This window comes from Petaurus breviceps, unplaced genomic scaffold, assembly GCF_028583685.1.
Source record: "Petaurus breviceps papuanus isolate PSGF00001 unplaced genomic scaffold, PetGlider_PUasm1.0 356, whole genome shotgun sequence".
Taxonomy (NCBI): domain Eukaryota; kingdom Metazoa; phylum Chordata; class Mammalia; order Diprotodontia; family Petauridae; genus Petaurus; species Petaurus breviceps.
Window position 1 is genome coordinate 1,056,737 of NW_027186290.1, and position 17,903 is coordinate 1,074,639.

Genomic DNA, 17,903 nt, shown 5'->3' on the forward strand with positions numbered 1-17,903 from the left:
CAAGTCTCTCTCCTTCCTCATCCCTGATTCCCCACCCCCAGGGCTTCTAGTTCCCAGAGAAGATGTGATCTCTTATTTTGAACAAAGGGAAGCATCCTGGATCCTGGAGGAAGAAGGCCTGAGGAGCCTCTGTCCAGGTGAGTGAGGTGAAAGCAGGCATATGAGAGCTGTGATTGTGAGAGGCTGCTATGTGTTGTGGTGAAGGAAGTGCCAGATTTTGGGGCAGGAAGTCCTGCCTTGGGATTCTTTTTCAGACTTTTTAGAATCAGTGGCTTCCTGGGCCAGTGACTGAACGACAGAGCCTCAGTTTCCCTATATGTAAAATGAGGTGGTTAGACTCCATGTCCTTTCAGCTCCCTTCTGAGGGTAAATTTATCATCTTCTAAAAATTTATATAATGAAATCTCCTGAAACTACCAAAAGGGTTATGGCTCTCCACTGTGATCTTTTCTTAGACCTTCTTCATACCAACAAACATTTTAAGATTTTGCTGCATGCCAGGCCCTTTGCCAAGCACTGGGCTTGTAGAGATGACAGGCACATCCTCAGCCCTCCTGGATTTCATAGTCATCCAGTGGGTAAAAAGGCCATATAGACAGGTTAAATTAGAACTAGGCAAGAGAGGGAAAGTGCTAAAGTGGGGAAAGGCTTGTCATGGGAGGGGGGCTCTAGCTGGGGCTTCAGGGAGGCCAGGTGAAGCATTCTAGGCAAGAGGGAGAGTGAGAAAATCCCAGGGAGTCAGGAGGAGGAGTGTCCTGTTCCGAGAACAGAAAGGAGGCCCACACCACTGGGTTATAGCATATATGGGGGGTGATGGGGTGAACAAAGACTGGAAGAGTAGAAGGGGGGAGGTGATAAAGTGCTTTAGCAGCCCTGAGGAGGGTTTATATTGGATCCTTTTGTTGAGGAAGCATTGTAGATTGTTGAGTGGGTGGTGTCGTCGTCAGGTGAGAGCTTTAGGAAGATGAACTTAACAACTGGGTTGAGCATGGACTGGACTGGGGGGAGATGAGGCAGGTAAAAGAACCAGCAGGCTCTGAAATACCTCAGGTGTGAGGAGATTGGGACCTGAACACAGTCAGGCTGCAGAGAGATTCAAAGAAAGCAAAGGGAAGGAGTTGGAGACACCAGTTGTAAATGGCCATCTCTAGACATTTTGCCATGAAAAGGAGGAAAGATGTTGGACAATATCTCAGGGGGATGCATGGTTCATTGAGGGTGTTTGAATAGAAATTTGTGTGTGTGTGTGTGACAATAGGAAAGGAATCTTTAGTGTGAGAGATTGAAAATTAGAAAATACCATTACTGGGGGAAGAGCTTACCCAGGTGGATCAGGTGTTGGAACTGGTTTATTTGTTTGTATAAAGTAATTGCCATTAGCAAGGAAAAGTATGTCACTTTTATCTGATACTGGCAAAAAAGGAAGTCTCCAGAGTAATGTGGTATAAAGGGAATAAGCTAGCTCTTGATGCATGTACAGTTTTTTGAATGAAAAGGTCAAGCTCTTAAGCAAAAAGATTTGGATGGGTGGGGGGAAGACAGAAAAAGCCACCAAGGAGGGTTGGGGATGAATGAAAAGATTTTCAAAAGCGGCTGTGGTGAGTGGGATGGGGAGTTACTTAGGGAGCTATCCAAGGATTGCCTTGCCACAATGGGGGTGCAGCTGAGACTGTGCAGCCTAAATCTCTAGTGGATCCAGGCAACCTGGTTTCATGGTTTCTTCCTCTGATCCAGCAGCACATGAGTAGGAGTGAAGTCTGCTGCCTTACTTGGAAATGATCCAAGGCCAAGCTTTGCATTAATCATCACCCAAGTCCCTTTCCTGATCTCTGTGGCTCAGTCTCTCCTCCATTCATGGAGAATCTTTGACCAGGTTCGTGTAGGTGAGGAACACCTCAGTTTACGGAGCTGGGAGGTAGAACCTTGAAGGTGTCCCATGATATGAGACCTTCCAGGAGCCTGGAAAGAAACCCCTGTGATCTTTCTTGTTGAGTTGGGTCAGGTTACATCAGGGTTAGAACCTAGCAGAGGTGACTATTTAGAGGTGAGTGGGTGCTAGAAAGAGAGAGAACCATGAACTGCTTAAGGTGCCATTGACAGATTTTTAGTTCAAATCCTTTGGAGCCTTGTCTAGAACCTTCAAGGTATTTGTGAACCCCTTAATGGGAAAGAGCTTCAGGACAACTTATAGGGAAGTAGGGATCCTTCCAAAAGGATGATAGACCCAAATACGTGTATGAGACATATTTTCAGACATGGGAAATGCCATGCATTTCTAAGGTGTATTTGTTATGCATATTTTTTCTTTTTTAGTACAAACGGTTTTTATTCTTTAATATGATATTTTATTTTCCCCTATTATATATTGATACAATTTTTAAACATTTAATTAAAGTTAAAATTCCAGATTCCTGCAGTACTTGCCCTCTCCTTTCCATGACATGTTGAACAGTCTTACATGGGTTATACATGTCCAGTCTTTATGACAAGGATTTTATTTTTATTGTAGTAAGCAGAAGTATTTAGAGGCAACATTTTTTTTAAAGGAAATAAGTAATCACTATCAAAATAAATTAATAGGCCAAGGGATAGCTAGCTGGTGCAGTTGAGAGAGTGCCATCCCAGAATCAGTGGTATCTGAGTTCAAATCCAGTGAGACACAATTGACACTTACTAGCTGTGTGACCATGCACAAGTCCCTTGATCCTGATTGCCATTCAAAAAAAACTTTTTTAGAAAAAAATTTAATAGACCAGAACAAAATCTTTTATGTTTTGGGTAAATAATAGAAAAAAAAAAACAGCACTAGTATTCTATATGTGACCTCATACTGCAACAGGAGAAAAAAAAGATTCCAAGCTATTACTACCTACATTACATTATATTTACAAATATGAGAAATCATGAAATAATTTAAATATTTAGTATGTGTGAACCAAATGGCATAATATCTGTGAAGAAAGGATTGAAAGTGCAAACAATGAAAGTGAGAAGGAAAGATTGAGCGGAAGCAACCTTTCTAGTCCTGTAGATAGAGCACACTAAGTCACAGGTTGGAGTTCATGTCTCAGATGTGGGATTTAGGGTCTAGTCACTCAGCCATTCTGAGCTCACGGCCTGCATTGTGAATGTGAATGGGACAAGAACACTGCCTCTGTCACAGGTTTGTTGGGAAGATCCCATGTCACTGGGTGTGAAGCCCTTTGTAAATTAAATCATCCTTGGGATGGGAACTAATGGACTTTTGAAATAATGGCTTCTGCACATTTGAAGACTTGTGAAGTTTAAAGTCCTTTCTCTTTGCCTGGGGAAAGAGAATGTAAAGGAGATTATGTTCTGCCAGTGGAGGGAAATGGATATAATTTTATATGTGTCTGTGTGTATATGTTTTCCTGCTTGTTTCTTTCAGAAAAAAGGATCAGACTTGAAGTGACAGAGACTCCTGCAGAGCTCAGTCTTTCTGTGGAAGAAACTCAGGAGCAAAGATTCATGGGTGGTGGTCCCTGTGACTTTACTTGGGGAGAAATCCCTGCTCTTTATTGGGGAATCTGCACTGGAAAGAAAACTTATGAATGTAATCAGTGTGGAAAGGCTTTTGTAGAGAGGACTCATTTTAATGAACATCAGAGAATCCACAGTGGACAGAAAACTCATGCATGCAATCAATGTGGAAAAACTTTTACAAAGATGGCCAGTCTTACTGTTCATCACAGAATCCACACTGGAGAAAAACCTTATAAATGTAATCAGTGTGGAAAATCTTTTACACAGGGGTCCCATCTTACCATACATCAGAGAATTCACACTGGAGAGAAACCTTATGAATGCAATTATTGTAGAAAGGCCTTTAAACAGAGGACTCATCTTATTCAACATCAGAGAATCCACACTGGAGGGAAAACTCATGAATGTAATCAGTGTGGAAAGGCTTTTACACAGAGTGCCTCTCTTAGAGTACATCAGAAAATCCACAGTGCAGAAAAACCTTATGGATTTAATCAATATGGAAAGGCTTTTATACAATGGAGTCATCTTGCTCAACATCAGAGAATTAACACTGGGGAGAAACGTTATGGATGTAATCAATGTGGAAAATCTTTTACGCAGATGACCAATCTTACTATGCATCAGAGAATCCATACTGGAGAGAAACCTTATGAGTGTAATCGATGTGGAAAGGCTTTTAGACGGAGTGACAGTCTTATCCTACATCAGAGAATCCACACTGGGGAAAAACCATATGAATGTAGTCAATGTGGGAAGGCTTTTACACAGAGTGCCAATCTTAGAGGACATCAGAAAATCCACACTGGAGAGAAACTTTATGAATGTAATCAGTGTGGAAAGGCTTTTACACGGAGTGCCAATCTTAGAGGACATCAGAAAATCCACACTGGAGAGAAACTTTATGAGTGTAATCAGTGTGGAAAAGCTTTCACTCAGGGGGCCAATCTTACCACACATCTGAGAATTCACACTGGAGAGAAACGTTATGAATGTAATCAGTGTGGAAAGGCTTTTAGACGGAGCGACAGTCTTACCCTACATCAGAGAATCCACACTGGAGAAAAACCTTATAAATGTAATCAATGTGGAAAGGCTTTTACCCAGAAGCCTCATCTTAATGAACATCAGAGAATCCACACTGGAGAGAAAATTTAGGAATGTAATCAGTGGGGAAAAACTTTTAGAAAGATGTCCAATCTTATTGTACACCAGAGAATACACACTGAAGAGGAATCTTATGAATATAATCAATGCAAAATAACTTTCTGAGGCAGTTCCAATTTTATTAATCATCAGAGAATCCACACTGGAGAAAAACCTCATTAATGAAATTAATGTGGAAAATCTTTTACAAAGGAGGCCAATCTTACCATGCATCAGAGAATGCACACTGGAGAGAAGTTTTATGAATGTAATTGGTGTGGAAAGGCTTTTAGAGACAGCTCCAGTCTTGCTGAACATGGGAGAATCCGTATTGGACAAAAACCTTAGGAATGTAATAAATATAGAAAGGCTTTTACAAGGACAGGCATTCTTAACCTACATCAGAGAATGCACACTGGGGAGAAACCTTATGAATGCAACCAGTGTGGAAAGGCTTTCAGAGGAAGCTCTTCTCTAGTTAAACATCAGAGAATCCACACTCACACCAAAAAAACATGGCATTAATGTAACCAGTGTATTAAAGCTTTATATAGAAGGCCCTGTAGCGCCAATGCAATATTCACAGCACCAATGGCGATTATGAATAAGCCGATGTAATTCTGAATTGCAAGATATAACAGGATCTTCACATAGAAGACAAAAGCAAAATATTTATTCAGAAACCCAAATTCCAACCCCAGGAAACCAAATCCATCATAGCAACATAGAAGTTAATACACCATAGCATAGTAGGGGGCCATACCACCCTTTAGCCTTCCCACTAACCAACATAGGCCTAGCTGTCACAGCAGGTGGCAAAAACCCAAATTTTACTCATGAGCCTATCTGTCTGCTTGCCTGAGACATGCCATCCTCCTAACATCCAATCAAGCTCTGACTCCCAGCTTCCTGTGGGCTTTGCTCTAACCTCTAGCAAGTTCCTCCCACCACAGTTTCCATGTGATTCAATTTTGTGACCTGTTGAGGCAATGGGAATATTTTCAAAGGAAGGAATATCTGCAAATTCCCTTAAGTTTACTAAGGGGTGGGGATGATATTCAAATTTCCATTACCATTACATTGAGCCCTAAGATCTTTCATGTCCTTTACTTAGCAAAAATACATTTAAAATGTATTTCATTATAGATTAATGGAAGTTTAAGAGTAACTGGCATCAAAAGAACTTTACAATAGTGTAACAGGAATATCACAAAATAAGCCCATAAAACAATATCTTACAGTTGGGGCTTGAGCAGAAGCACCCCACCATTCCCCCCTCAAATGAATGGGGCAAAGGTCTCCTTTCATAGCTACTTTCTTCTGAAATTAGGCTTAGAGCTTTCCCTGCCCTAATAGGTCCCATTTGAGAGGTCAGTTCTTTGCTGGCATCTAGACAATGGTCAATGCTGGTTCCAGGGCTGACAAATCACAGTTGTGGATGGGGGTGACATCTGGCAAAAGCAATCAGGCATCTGCAGGTGGAGGGTACTGAACATGCAGGAAACAAATCTCAAACAAATTTAGCAGAAAAAGCCAAAAAGAAACCTAAAGGATCAGCTGTGCATCTGCAGTTCATGAGCTATCAGCCTCATTCACAGTAGACTATATGAGTTCAGGGTACACTTTGGTAATCTTCCTGAATAAGTGACAGTTACAGTATTATCTTAACCATGCGCTATAATTTCCACAGCCTTTGTAGCATCGTTTGGCTTCTGCTTTACCCATACCTTAGTTCCCAATGTCATTCTATCAGTGGAACCAGATCCTTAAGTTCCTCTGATAATTATTTCAGGTGGGTCAGTTTCCACCAGGGACATTGTTTACAAGGAATAATAATCACTTGAACCATTCTATCACTTATACAAAACTGGGTTTTTCACCTAAATTTTGGAATGTCACAGTAATTTCTCTTTGATAATTAGAATCCATTACTCCATGCAATACATGAATTCCTTGAACTGCTAGTCCTATTTTGGGAAATATCCATCCAAAGTGATTTTTAGGGATTCTCACATATATTCCAGGAGTGATTTTTCTTATTTTCTATCCAACCAAAAATCCTCTTAACAATGTAAATCAATCCTGCTTTAGGTCTTTGCATCACAAGCACCAAAGGGTCAGTATAGACTCCTACATGGGCCCAGAATGGAGAGATCTCTAAAGGGAGCAGCTCTGTATCCTCACCCCTTCATCATCCCTGATTCCCTGTGACCAGGCCTTCCAGTTCCCAGAGAAGATGTGATGTCTTATTTGAACAAAGGGAAGCACCCTGGATCCTGGAGGAAGAAGGCCTGAGGAGCCTCTGTCCCGGTGGGTTTGACCAGCGAGGTGAAAGCAGGCATATGAGAGCTGTGATTGTGAGAGGCTGCTTTGTGTTGTGGTGAAGATATTGCTAGATTTGGGGCAGGAAGGCCTGCCTTGTGATTCTTTTTCATATTTTTTTAATTAGCAGTGGCTTTCTGGGACAATCACTGAGCCAAGGAGCCTGTTTCCCTTTCAGCTCCCTTCCATGGATAAATTTATCATCTTATAAGAATTTACTATTTGGAATTTGGGGAATGAAATCTGAAACTACCAAAAGGGTTACAGCTCTCCACTATGAGCTTTTCTTAGACCGCCTTCAAAACAACAAACATTTTTTAAGATCTTGTTGCAGGCCAGACCCTTTGCTTAGCACTGGGGTCCTAAAGGAACGGATGTGTCTTCCTCAGCCCTCTTGGACTTCCCAATCTGGCGAATAGTCAAACAACTGTATAGAAAGCCAATATGTACAGGGTAAATTGGAGCTGGGCAAGACAGGGAAGGCCCTAAAGTGGGGAAGACTGGGAAAGGCTTGATATGAGAGGGGTGCTCTAACTGGGGCTTCAGGGAAGTCAGGAGGAGGAGTGTCCTGTTCCCAGAACAGAAAGGAGGCCCACACCACTGGGCTATAGCATGTATGGGGGGAGATGGGGTGAGCAAAGACTGGAAGAGTCAGAGAGGGGGAGGTGATGCAGTGTTCAACAGCCCAAGGGAGGATTGTACACGGGATCCTTTTGCTGGGGAGTCAGGAGGCTGTTGAGCGGGTGGTGACAGGATCTTGTGAGACCTTTAGGAAGATGAACTTGACAACTGGGTTGGGGATACTCTGAACTGGGGGGGAGATGAGGCAGCCAGAAGAACCAGCAGGCTCTGAAGTACCTCAGGTGTGAGGTGACCGGGGCCTGAATGCAGACAGTGACAGTCTTGGGGGGGAGGGGTGTATGGGAGAGATGTCACCCAGGTGGAATCCCAGGACTTTGCTCTAGAGCAATATGGGGCCAGGAGTGTGAATGTGTGAGAGTCAATGAGGAGGGCCTGACCCTGCATCTCCGAACCTGGACTGTTGAGGATGCTTGGGATAACGTTAGGAATGTGGGCAGATGGGAGCACTGGGGGAAAGAGAATGGGTTTCATTCTGCACCAGGAGAGAGTAGTGTCACTGAGGCTTGGAGAGTATCAAGAAATAGGGGTGACGGGCACTGCCAAAGCCTGCCAAGAAGTCAAGAAGAATGAGGGTCAAGAAATGGCCATAGAATTTAGCAAAAGGATGACCCTTTTGTCTGATACTGAGGCCCAAAAGGAAATGAAGTATCTGAGTAATCTGAAATAAGGAGAATAAGAGAGCTCTTTAAAAATGTCCAGCTTTAGGGGCGGCAAGGTAGCACAGCGAGTAAGAGCACCGGCTCCAGTGTTGGGATGACCTGGGGATCGAATCCCGGGCTCAGACACTTGGCACCCACCCAGAAACACCTGGCCATGTAACTTTGAGCAAGTTACTTAACCCCAATTGCTTAGGGGTGGCCAGGTGGCTCAGCGAGTAAAAGCACCAGCTCCAGTGTCGGGATGACCTGGACCAAATCCGGGCTCAGATACTCAGCACCACACCTAGAAATAACTGGCCGTGTAACCTTGAGCAAGTTACTTAACCCCGATTGCTTTAAAAAAAAAATGTCCAGCTTTTTGAGTGACATAGGACACCAAGCTCTTACGCAAGAAGGCATGGATTTGGGGAGGAAAAAACCAGAAGGGAGGGTTGGGGATGAATGAAAAGATTGCTGCTGTGTTGAGTGGGACAGGGAGTTATTTAGGGAGATGTCAAAGCATTGCCTTGCCACAATGGGGGTCCAGCTGAGACTGTGCAGCCTAAATCTGTAGTGGACCCAGGCAACCTGGTTTCATGGTTTCTCCCTCTGATCCAGCAGCCCATGAGTAGGAGTGAAGGCTGCTGCCTTACCTGGAAATGATCCAAGGCCAAGCTTTGCATGAACCATCACCCAAGTTCCTTTCCTGATCTCTCTGGCTCAGTCCCTCTCCCATTCTTGGAGAATCATTGACATAGCAGACAAGCACCTCCATTTAGGGAGCCGGGAGCTAGATCCTTAGAGGTTTCCCATGATAGGAGACCTTTCAAGAGTCTAGAAAATAACCTCTGTGATCTTCATTGTTGGGTCTGTTCAGGTTCCACCTGGGTCAGAACGTAACAAAGGTGACTGCTTAGAGGTGAGTGGTTGCAAGAAAGAGAACCATGAACTGCTTAAGGGGCCATTGACAGATTTTTTCATTCATATCCTTTGGAGACCTGTCTAGAACCTCCAAGGGATCTGTGAACCCCTACATGGGAAAGAGCTTCAAGAGGACTGATAGGGAAGTAGGCTGTCCGTTTACTTACAAAAGGATGTTAGACTCAAATTCATGTATGAGACACATTTTCAGACATGGGAAATGCCATGCATTTCTAAAGGTGTGTTAATTTCGTGGATTTTCTTCTTTTTTTTAGTACAGATTTTTTTATTCTTTAATATAATGTTTTATTTTCCATGAAATGGGTGAAAGTATTCTCATAAAATGGGAGCAACCATCACCAAAATTGAAGTAGGTCCTAGCCCCCTCTAGGCCTGAGTTTCGTTTTCTTGTGAATCACCTGATTTGGGGGAAATCAGGTGGTTTGCCCCTCCCCCCCTTTCCCTCCTAGATGCTGTTTTAACCACCTGCCTTTGCTCAATAAGGAATATGGCTGAAATCTGTGTTTGCTATGCATACTTAGAATGTGAGGCCATACATCCCACCAATGGGAATGCAGGTCCAGACCCTGGGGAGGGCTTTTCTGGATTTTCTTGGAATTGTTTGCATAGGGGTATGTGACTGCTTGGTCTCTGTGGTGCCTCTCTGTGCCAGCTTGCTCTGGTGTAGGTGATGCCCACCTCTCGTGAGACTTGACTGGGGAGGTAAAGAGCTTCTGTTTTTGCCTTGAGAAACCTCTGGTGTTTTTTTATTTGGTTAGGGGTCTTGTATCCCACACATCCCTTATTAAATATTAAAACAGCTTTTAAACATTTGATTAAATTTAAAATTCCAAGTTCCTTCAGTCTTTCCATGAGATGGTGAGCAGTCTCACATGTCTTTATGACAAGGATTTTATTTTTATTATAGTAAGCAAAAACATTTAGAGGCAACTTTTTTTTTTTTTAAAAAGCAAATAAGTAATCACTTTCAAAATAAATTAATGGGTCAAGGGGCAGCTAGGTGATGCAGTTGATAGAGTACTGGCCCTAGAATCAGGAGGATCTGAGTTCAAATCCAGGTAGAGATACTTGACACTTACTACTGAGTGACCCTAGACAAGTCCGTTGACCCTGACTGCCTTGCCAAAAATTTTTTTTTGCAAAAATTAAAATACTCCAGAAATTTTATGTTTTAGGTAAATATAGAAAACAACCCTGGTATTCTTTATGTGACCTCAAATACTACAACAGAAAAAGAAAATTGTAGGGTTTTACTAGGGACATTACATTATATTTACAAATATGAGAGATCATGAAATAATTTAAATATAGTATTATATGCACCAAATAGCATAATATCTGTGAAGAAAGGATTGAAAGTGCAAACAGTGGGGGGCAGCCAGGTAGCACAGCAAGTAAGAGCACCGGCTCCAGTGTTGAGAAGACCTGGAGATCGAATCCCGGGCTCGGACACTTAGCACCCACCCAGAAACACCTGGCCGTGTAACCTTGAGCAAGTTACTTAACCCCAATTGCTTAGGGGTGGCCAGGTGGCTCAGCGAGTAAGAGCACCAGCTCCAGTGTTGGGACGACCTGGAGATCGAATCCCGGGCTCAGACACTCAGCACCACACCCAGAAATAACTGGCCGTGTAACCTTGAGCAAGTTACTTAACCCCGATTGCTTAAAAAAAAAAAAAGTGCAAACAGTGAAAGTGAGAAGGAAGAATTGAGTGGAAGCAACCTTTCTCCTATTGTGGACAGAGCACACTAAGTCACAGGTTGGAGTTCATGTCTCAGATGTGGGATTTAGGGTCTAGTCACTCAGCCATTCTGAGCTCACGGCCTGCATTGTGAATGGGACAAGAACACTCTGCCTCTGTCACAGGTTTGTTGGGAGGATCCCATGTCATTGGGTGTGAAGCCCTTTGTAAATTAAATCATCCTTGGGATGGGAGCTAATGGACTTTTGAAATAATTGGTTCTGCCCATTTGAAGAATTTTGAAGTCTGAAGACCTTTCTCTTTGCCTGGGGAAAGAGAATGTAAAGGAGCTTATGTTCTGCCAGTGGAGGGAAGGGGATATAATTTTATATGTGTCTGTGTGTATATGTTTTCCTGCTTGTTTCTTTCAGAAGGAGGGATCAGACTTGAAGTGACAGAGACTCCTGCAGAGCTCAGCCTTTCTGTGGAAGAAACTCAGGAGCAAAGATTCATGGGTGGTGGTCCCTGTGACTTCATTTGGGGAGAAATCCCTGCTCTTTATTGGGGAATCCACACTGGAAAGAAAACTTATGAATGTAATCAATGTGGAAAGGCTTTTGTAGAGAGGACTCATTTTAATGAACATCAGAGAATCCACACTGGAGGGAAAACATATGAATGTAATCTGTGTGGAAAATCTTTCACAATGAGGCCAATCTTAACACACATCACAGAATCCATGCTGGAGAGAAATGTTATCGCTGTAATCAATGTGAAAGGCTAATACACAGAGAAAAAGTCTTACCTTACCTCAGATAATGCCCAGTGGGGAGAAACTTTATGAATGGAATCAATGTGGAAAATCTTTCAGAATGGGGCCCTATCTTAACATGCATCAGATAATCCATAGTGGAGAGAAATCTTATGAATATAATCAGTGTGGAAAAGCTTATACACAGGGGGTCAATCTTACCACACATCAGAGAATTCACACTGGAGAAAAACCTTATGAATGTATCAGTATGGAAAGGCTTTTACACAGAGAAAAAGTCTTACCCTACATCAGAGAATGCACAGTGGGGAGAAACTTTATGAATGTATTCAATGTGGAAAATCTTTTACACAGGAATACCATGTTACCACACATCAAAGAATTCACACTGGAGATAAACCTTATGAATGCCATCAGTGTGGAAAGGATTTTAGACACAGCTTTAGGCTTGTTGAAGAACAGAGAATCCACACTGGAGAGAAACCTTATGAATGCAACCAGTGTGGAAAGGCTTTCAGAGGAAGCTTTTCTCTAGTTAAACATCAGAGAATCCCCACTGGGGAAAAAAAAAAAAACCATTATTAATGCAATCAGTGTGTTAAAGCTTTTGCAGAGAGGGCCCTGGAGCACCAATGCAATATTCACAGCTCTAATAGTAATTATGAATATGCCAGTGCAATTCTGAATCTCAATATCTAACAGATTCTCCATATAGCAGACAGAACTAAAACATTTATTCTGACATCAGAAAGCCAAATCCCAATACCAGGAAATTAAATCTATCATAACAACATAGAAGTTAACACACCACAACTCAGCAGAGAGCCACACCATCCCACAAACACTCCCAAGCCTAAATGTTTCCCTGGACACCTCTCCTTCCTCCAGCTCTTAAGTGCTCTAACTCCCAGCTTCCAGTGGGCTCTGCTTTACCCTTAAGCAAGCTGTTCCCACCACAGGCTCCATGTGATTATATTCAGCCTATTTTAGGTGGTAGGGAATATGTTCAAATTCCCATTACCATTATATTCTGCCCCAAGATATTTCATGTCCCTTATGTAGCAAAAATATGTTAACAATACATCTCTTTACATAGGTTAATAGGAGTTTAGGGGTAACTGGTGTCAACAAAACTTTACAACAATGTAACAGGGATAACAGAAAATAAGCACATAAAACAATATCTTAGGGTGGAGGCTTGAGCACAAGCACCCCAAAATACCCCCTCAAAAAATGGGGCTCAAAATTGTGGGGTAAGGGCCAAAGGTCTCCTTTCACAACTACTTCCTGCTGAAATTGGACATACAGCTGTCCGTGCTGGAAGAAGTCCTATTCAAGAGGTCAGTTCTTTAGCTGGCATCTGGACCTTTCCAGCTTAAGTGATCAGGCATCTGTAAGTGGAGGGTACTAAGCCTACAGGAAACAAATGTCACAAACAAGTCCAACAGATGTAAACCCCAAAAGAAACAGATATGGGGTCAGCTTTGCTTCTGGACTTCATGAACTCACTATCATAACCTCATTCAGGGTAGAATATAGCAGTTAAGGTGCAATTTGGTAATCATCTTCTGAATAAGCAACAGTTACAGAATTATCTTCCCATGTCCTATAATTTCCACAGTCTGGCTTCTGCTTTACCCATACTTTAGCTTCTAATTTCATTTGATCTGTAGAACCAAACCCTTCAGTTCCTCTGATAGATATTTTGGAAGGAGGGTCAGTTTTTACAAGGGATATTGTTTCACAAGGAATAATAATCACTTGAACTATTCTGTCCTTTTTACAAAACCGTATAGGTTCTTCACCTAAATTTGGGCATGTCACAATAATTTCTCCTTGATAATTAGAATCAATTACCTGATTTAGCTAATAACCATCCAAAATTATTTTTAGGGATTCTCACACATATTCTAGTAGATATTTTCCTGATTTCTTTTCTATCCAACCAAAAGGCATCTACACAATGTAAATCATCTCCTGCTGAAGCACGTGTTCCTGGATACAGTGCTGGGACATTGTGCCTCACAGTCCAGTACTCAATATTTGGGCTCTTATGTGTTTATTATTTCATATTTTGCAGATTTGGGGGTAATCATTTGTAGTGCCAACACAATATTCATCGCTCCAATGATGACAGTAAATATGCCAAAATAGTTCTCAATTGCAAAATATAACAGTCTCTCCATATATAATAAAGAAATAAAACACTAATTTAGATACCAGAAAGTCAAATCCAACATAGCAACACAAAAGTTAATACACCATAACACAGAGAGCAACACCATCATTTACCCTTCCCACAAGTGCATCCTCCTCCCTCCAGCTCTAATTGCTCTGACTCCCAGCTTCCTGTGTGCTCTTCAGCAAACTCTCCCCACCACAGGCTCCACATAATTGCATTCAACCTATTAGGGGCCAGGGAAAATCTTGAAATCAGGGAAGGTCTTCAAATTCCCTTAGAGTTATGATGGGACAAGGAAGATCTTAAAATTACTATTATATTCAGTCCTACGATCTTTCATTTCCAGCACATGGGAAAAATACATTTACTATACATTTTATTACATAGGTTAATGGGAGTTTATGGGGTAACTGGTGTGGTAACTGGTATCAATAGAACTTTACAAAAATACAACAGGGTAAGCAGAAAATAAGCACACAAAAAAGTATTTTAGCAGGGTGGCTTGACTACAAGCACCCCATCATTCCCTCTCCTTGAATGAATGGGACTCAAAATCTTGGGGTAAAGGGTGAAGTTCTCTTTTCCATAGCTTCTTCCTACTGATATTGGAAGTTGAGCTGTCTCTGCCCCAAGAGTTCACACTCGGGAGGTTATTTTTTAGCTGGAATCTGGAGCTTGGTTGATGCTAAATTCAGGAGTTCCCATGGAAAAGGTAAGTTCTGTACCTGGCATCCAGAACTTGGTCAACTTCAGGTCCAGTTGTGGACAGGAGTGACATCTGGATTAAGCTACCAGGAATCTGCAAGTGGAGGGTATTAAGCATGCAGGAGATTAACAAACAAAAAGCCAAAAAGAAACAGATATAGTGTCAGCCATACTTCTGGAGTCCATAAACTCACTATCATAGCAATGGTTCAGAAAGAACTGTATGGGGATGTTCTTCTCTATTCCATCTAACATCAAGCCCCATTTTGTATAGTTCATTAGTTGGAATACCATCAATTCTTTTGCAAAATCAACTCTTGATCTTAATAGAGCAGTAAGCAATTCTTTTCTTGTCAATCTATTCTGACTTTGAATTTGTTGGATATTTACTCTCTCCAGGGAATCTAATTTTTCTCCATTATCCTAAGTCATTAAGTTAGAAATCATATACAGCACCTCTGAAAGAGCATGCCCTATTTCCCCAATGAGTAGAGTAAGACTTAGGTGCTTATAAGCAAGAGGATCCATCTTCACTATGACATTTCTATGAGAAACTGCTAAGGGGATATCATGATATGCTTTTGCATCTCCAATTGTGATAACAGTTTTCCTCCCTCCTTTAACTTCCTCATACAGTGTCTAGGAGAATACCAGGGTCTCTGTCCACTAGGCCACATAGAATCAGTGGGATACATTTTATTGCATCCCTCAGCAGCTGAAGATAAGAGATTTGTCATATTTTTATGAAGGAGTATTGAATATGGTAATCTCCAAAAGCTTTCTGGACAAAAGGACTCTGACTAATGACTATAAATTTTAAGCACTCCGTGCTATCTACCCATACTCCTCCAGCCTCTTCATCACTGATTCTCACCATCCAAGACACTAACAATCCTCCCATCCTTTGAGTGAATTTGCTTAATATATTGTTGTGCCCAAACCCAAATCACATGCCACCTGATTTGGAGCCCATCATTAAGCCCCTTTATATTTGTCTTTGTGTCTATTCTACACACTGTAATAGCTTGCAACAGCTTAAGGCATAGTTTTGTTTATTGCCCAAGGCTTAGTTCCCTAATCCCCTACTTCCTGAATTAACATTCTGTCTATCCTCACTATGTACAAGGATCAGTCCCAGGGTTATGGTACAAGTTTATCTTAAGAAGAGAACACTCTGTTCTGTTCCTGCTGACCAAGTAGGGTCCCCACACCCTGTACTCAGAACATGACCCCTAGTCTGATCCCATCACCCAACACCCTGCACCCTTTACCCAGAACATGACCCTTAGCCTGTCCCCATTACACAATGACCCTTCACTCTTTCACCTTGTACCCTCCACCCTGTTCTGGGAGGGTCCCCCCTTCCAGGAAAAGTTGCACCCTGTTCCCTTGCATCATTAGCCCTGGGCTATAGATCTAACCAATGGTTGTTCTTGGCTTCTGTACATCATTGCTTATGTTAGTTCCACTCCCCAGTTGTGGTTTTAGCCTTTGTAAGCACTGTCTGTACCCCAAGTCGGGGCTGCCTGATTAGAGTTTATACTCCAGGCTGTTGAGCGCTTGATCAATACATCCTGAACCCAGGTCTCAGCTCGCTCTTATTCTCTGCACAGCATTTTCAGTAACTTCCTTTTAGGTAAAATCCTCAACCATCTCCATGAGCTTTGTTTCACCTCCCTGATTCTTCTGCTTTCTTCTTAGCATGGGGTGAAGTCTATCATTTTGCACCCACACACTCTCCTTTCAGCCATCATCATGGCAACTAGGCTTAGCTTCTGTCAAGGCTGTATGAACCTTCCTCCTGTTACTTTTCTGCTTCTTTTTCTGAGCCAAACCCACAACAGCCCCCTTTTCTACCACCTGAGATCCTGCTGCTTGCGCTTCTAAATGAGAGCCTAAAAACTGTAACACAGAAAATTTCTCACTTAAAATAGCCAATTTCTTCTCCATCTGAGGTTTGTCTTCCAACAATTTATGTCTGCTTTTACACATAATATTGTAAACTGTTAGTAAAACCCAGACTCTTCTACCTACCCCTTGCAGTTCTCTCTCTGGTTTTATTGGTATTCCTTTCAAACCAGTTTCTAAATCTCTAGGCTCTCTCATCTGTAACCTCAGTTCCCATTTTTACAGAGCCCTGTACTTTTAATCCACTTGCTTGCTAAGGAGAAATAGGGTAAATCCTCCCATCCTGCAATATCCATTCCTTCTTTTAATGCCCTTTTGCCTCCAAATAGAGGTCCCATATTTCAGGATCACATCATTGTCTCCAAATATAGGACCAAGGCAATATTCACAGTGCCAATAGCTATTGTAAATATCCCAGCATAGTTCTCAATTGAAGAATATAAGAGAATCTCCATATAGAAGACAGAAGTAAAACATTCAGACGCCAGAAAACCAAATGCCAACGCCAGGAGACCGAATCCATCTTAGCAACATAGAAGCTAATATACCATAACACAGTAGAGAGCCCCACCATCCCTTAGCCTTCCCACAAACCAACATTCAAAAGCCTAGCTGAATCTCTGGATGCCTCCTCTCCTCTCTCCATTTCTAACTGCTCTAACTCCCAGCTTCCCATGGAAGCTTCCCACTCTTCAGCAAACTCTTCTAACCACAGGCTCCATGTGATTACATTCAGCCTATTAGGGGCCAGGGAAAATCTTGAAATCAGGGAAGGTCTTCAAATTGCCATTACTATTAGAAGCAGTTCTTTTGGGAGTGGCCAAGAACTCAAAATTGAGGGGATGCTCATCACTTGGGTAATGGCTGAACAAGATGTGGTATATGAATGTAATGGCATACTATTGTGCTATAAGAAATGAGGAGCAGGCAGGCTTCAGAAAAACTTGGGAAGACTTTTATAAACTGATGCTGAATGTGCAGAATGTGCAGAACCAGGAGAACACTGTATGCAGTAACAGCCACATTGTGCAGTGACTGACTTTGTTAGACTTACCTCGTCTCAGCAAAGCAAGGACGTAAAACAACTCCAAAAGAAACATGATGGAAAATGCCATCCACATCCAGAGATAGAACTATGGAGTCTGAATACAGATTGAAGTAGAATATTTGTTCTCTTTCTTTGTTTTGTTGTGTTTTTTTCTTTCTCATGGTTCCACCCATTTGTTCTAATTCCCCTATACAACATGAATAATGTGGAAATATGTCTAATAAGAATGTCTATGTAGAGCCTTTCTCAGATTGCATGCTGTCTTGGGTAGGGCAAAGGAAGGAAGGTAGAGAAAATTTGAACTAATGAATGTTAAAAACTAAAAATATTAACACAAAAGTTAGCCATGTGACCTTTGGCAATTCACTTAACCCCAACTGCCCTACCTTCCCCTTCCAAAAAGCAAAAAAAAA

At 41.9% G+C, this 17,903-nt stretch overlaps 2 protein-coding genes and 2 pseudogenes across 2 annotated transcripts in view; all 4 read left to right on the forward strand.

Annotated features, from left to right (window-relative positions):
* Nucleotides 1–17,903, forward strand: part of LOC138168284 (zinc finger protein 420-like) — a 771,269-nt gene that overhangs the window by 410,087 nt on the left and 343,279 nt on the right. The gene's annotated exons all lie outside the window — the stretch shown is intronic.
* Nucleotides 1–17,903, forward strand: part of LOC138168287 (zinc finger protein ZFP2-like) — a 273,297-nt gene that overhangs the window by 9,170 nt on the left and 246,224 nt on the right. The gene's annotated exons all lie outside the window — the stretch shown is intronic.
* Nucleotides 1,717–5,208, forward strand: LOC138168288 (zinc finger protein 135-like; annotated as a pseudogene).
* LOC138168300 (zinc finger protein 420-like) overlaps nucleotides 4,879–17,903 on the forward strand; it is a 31,891-nt pseudogene continuing 18,866 nt past the window's right edge.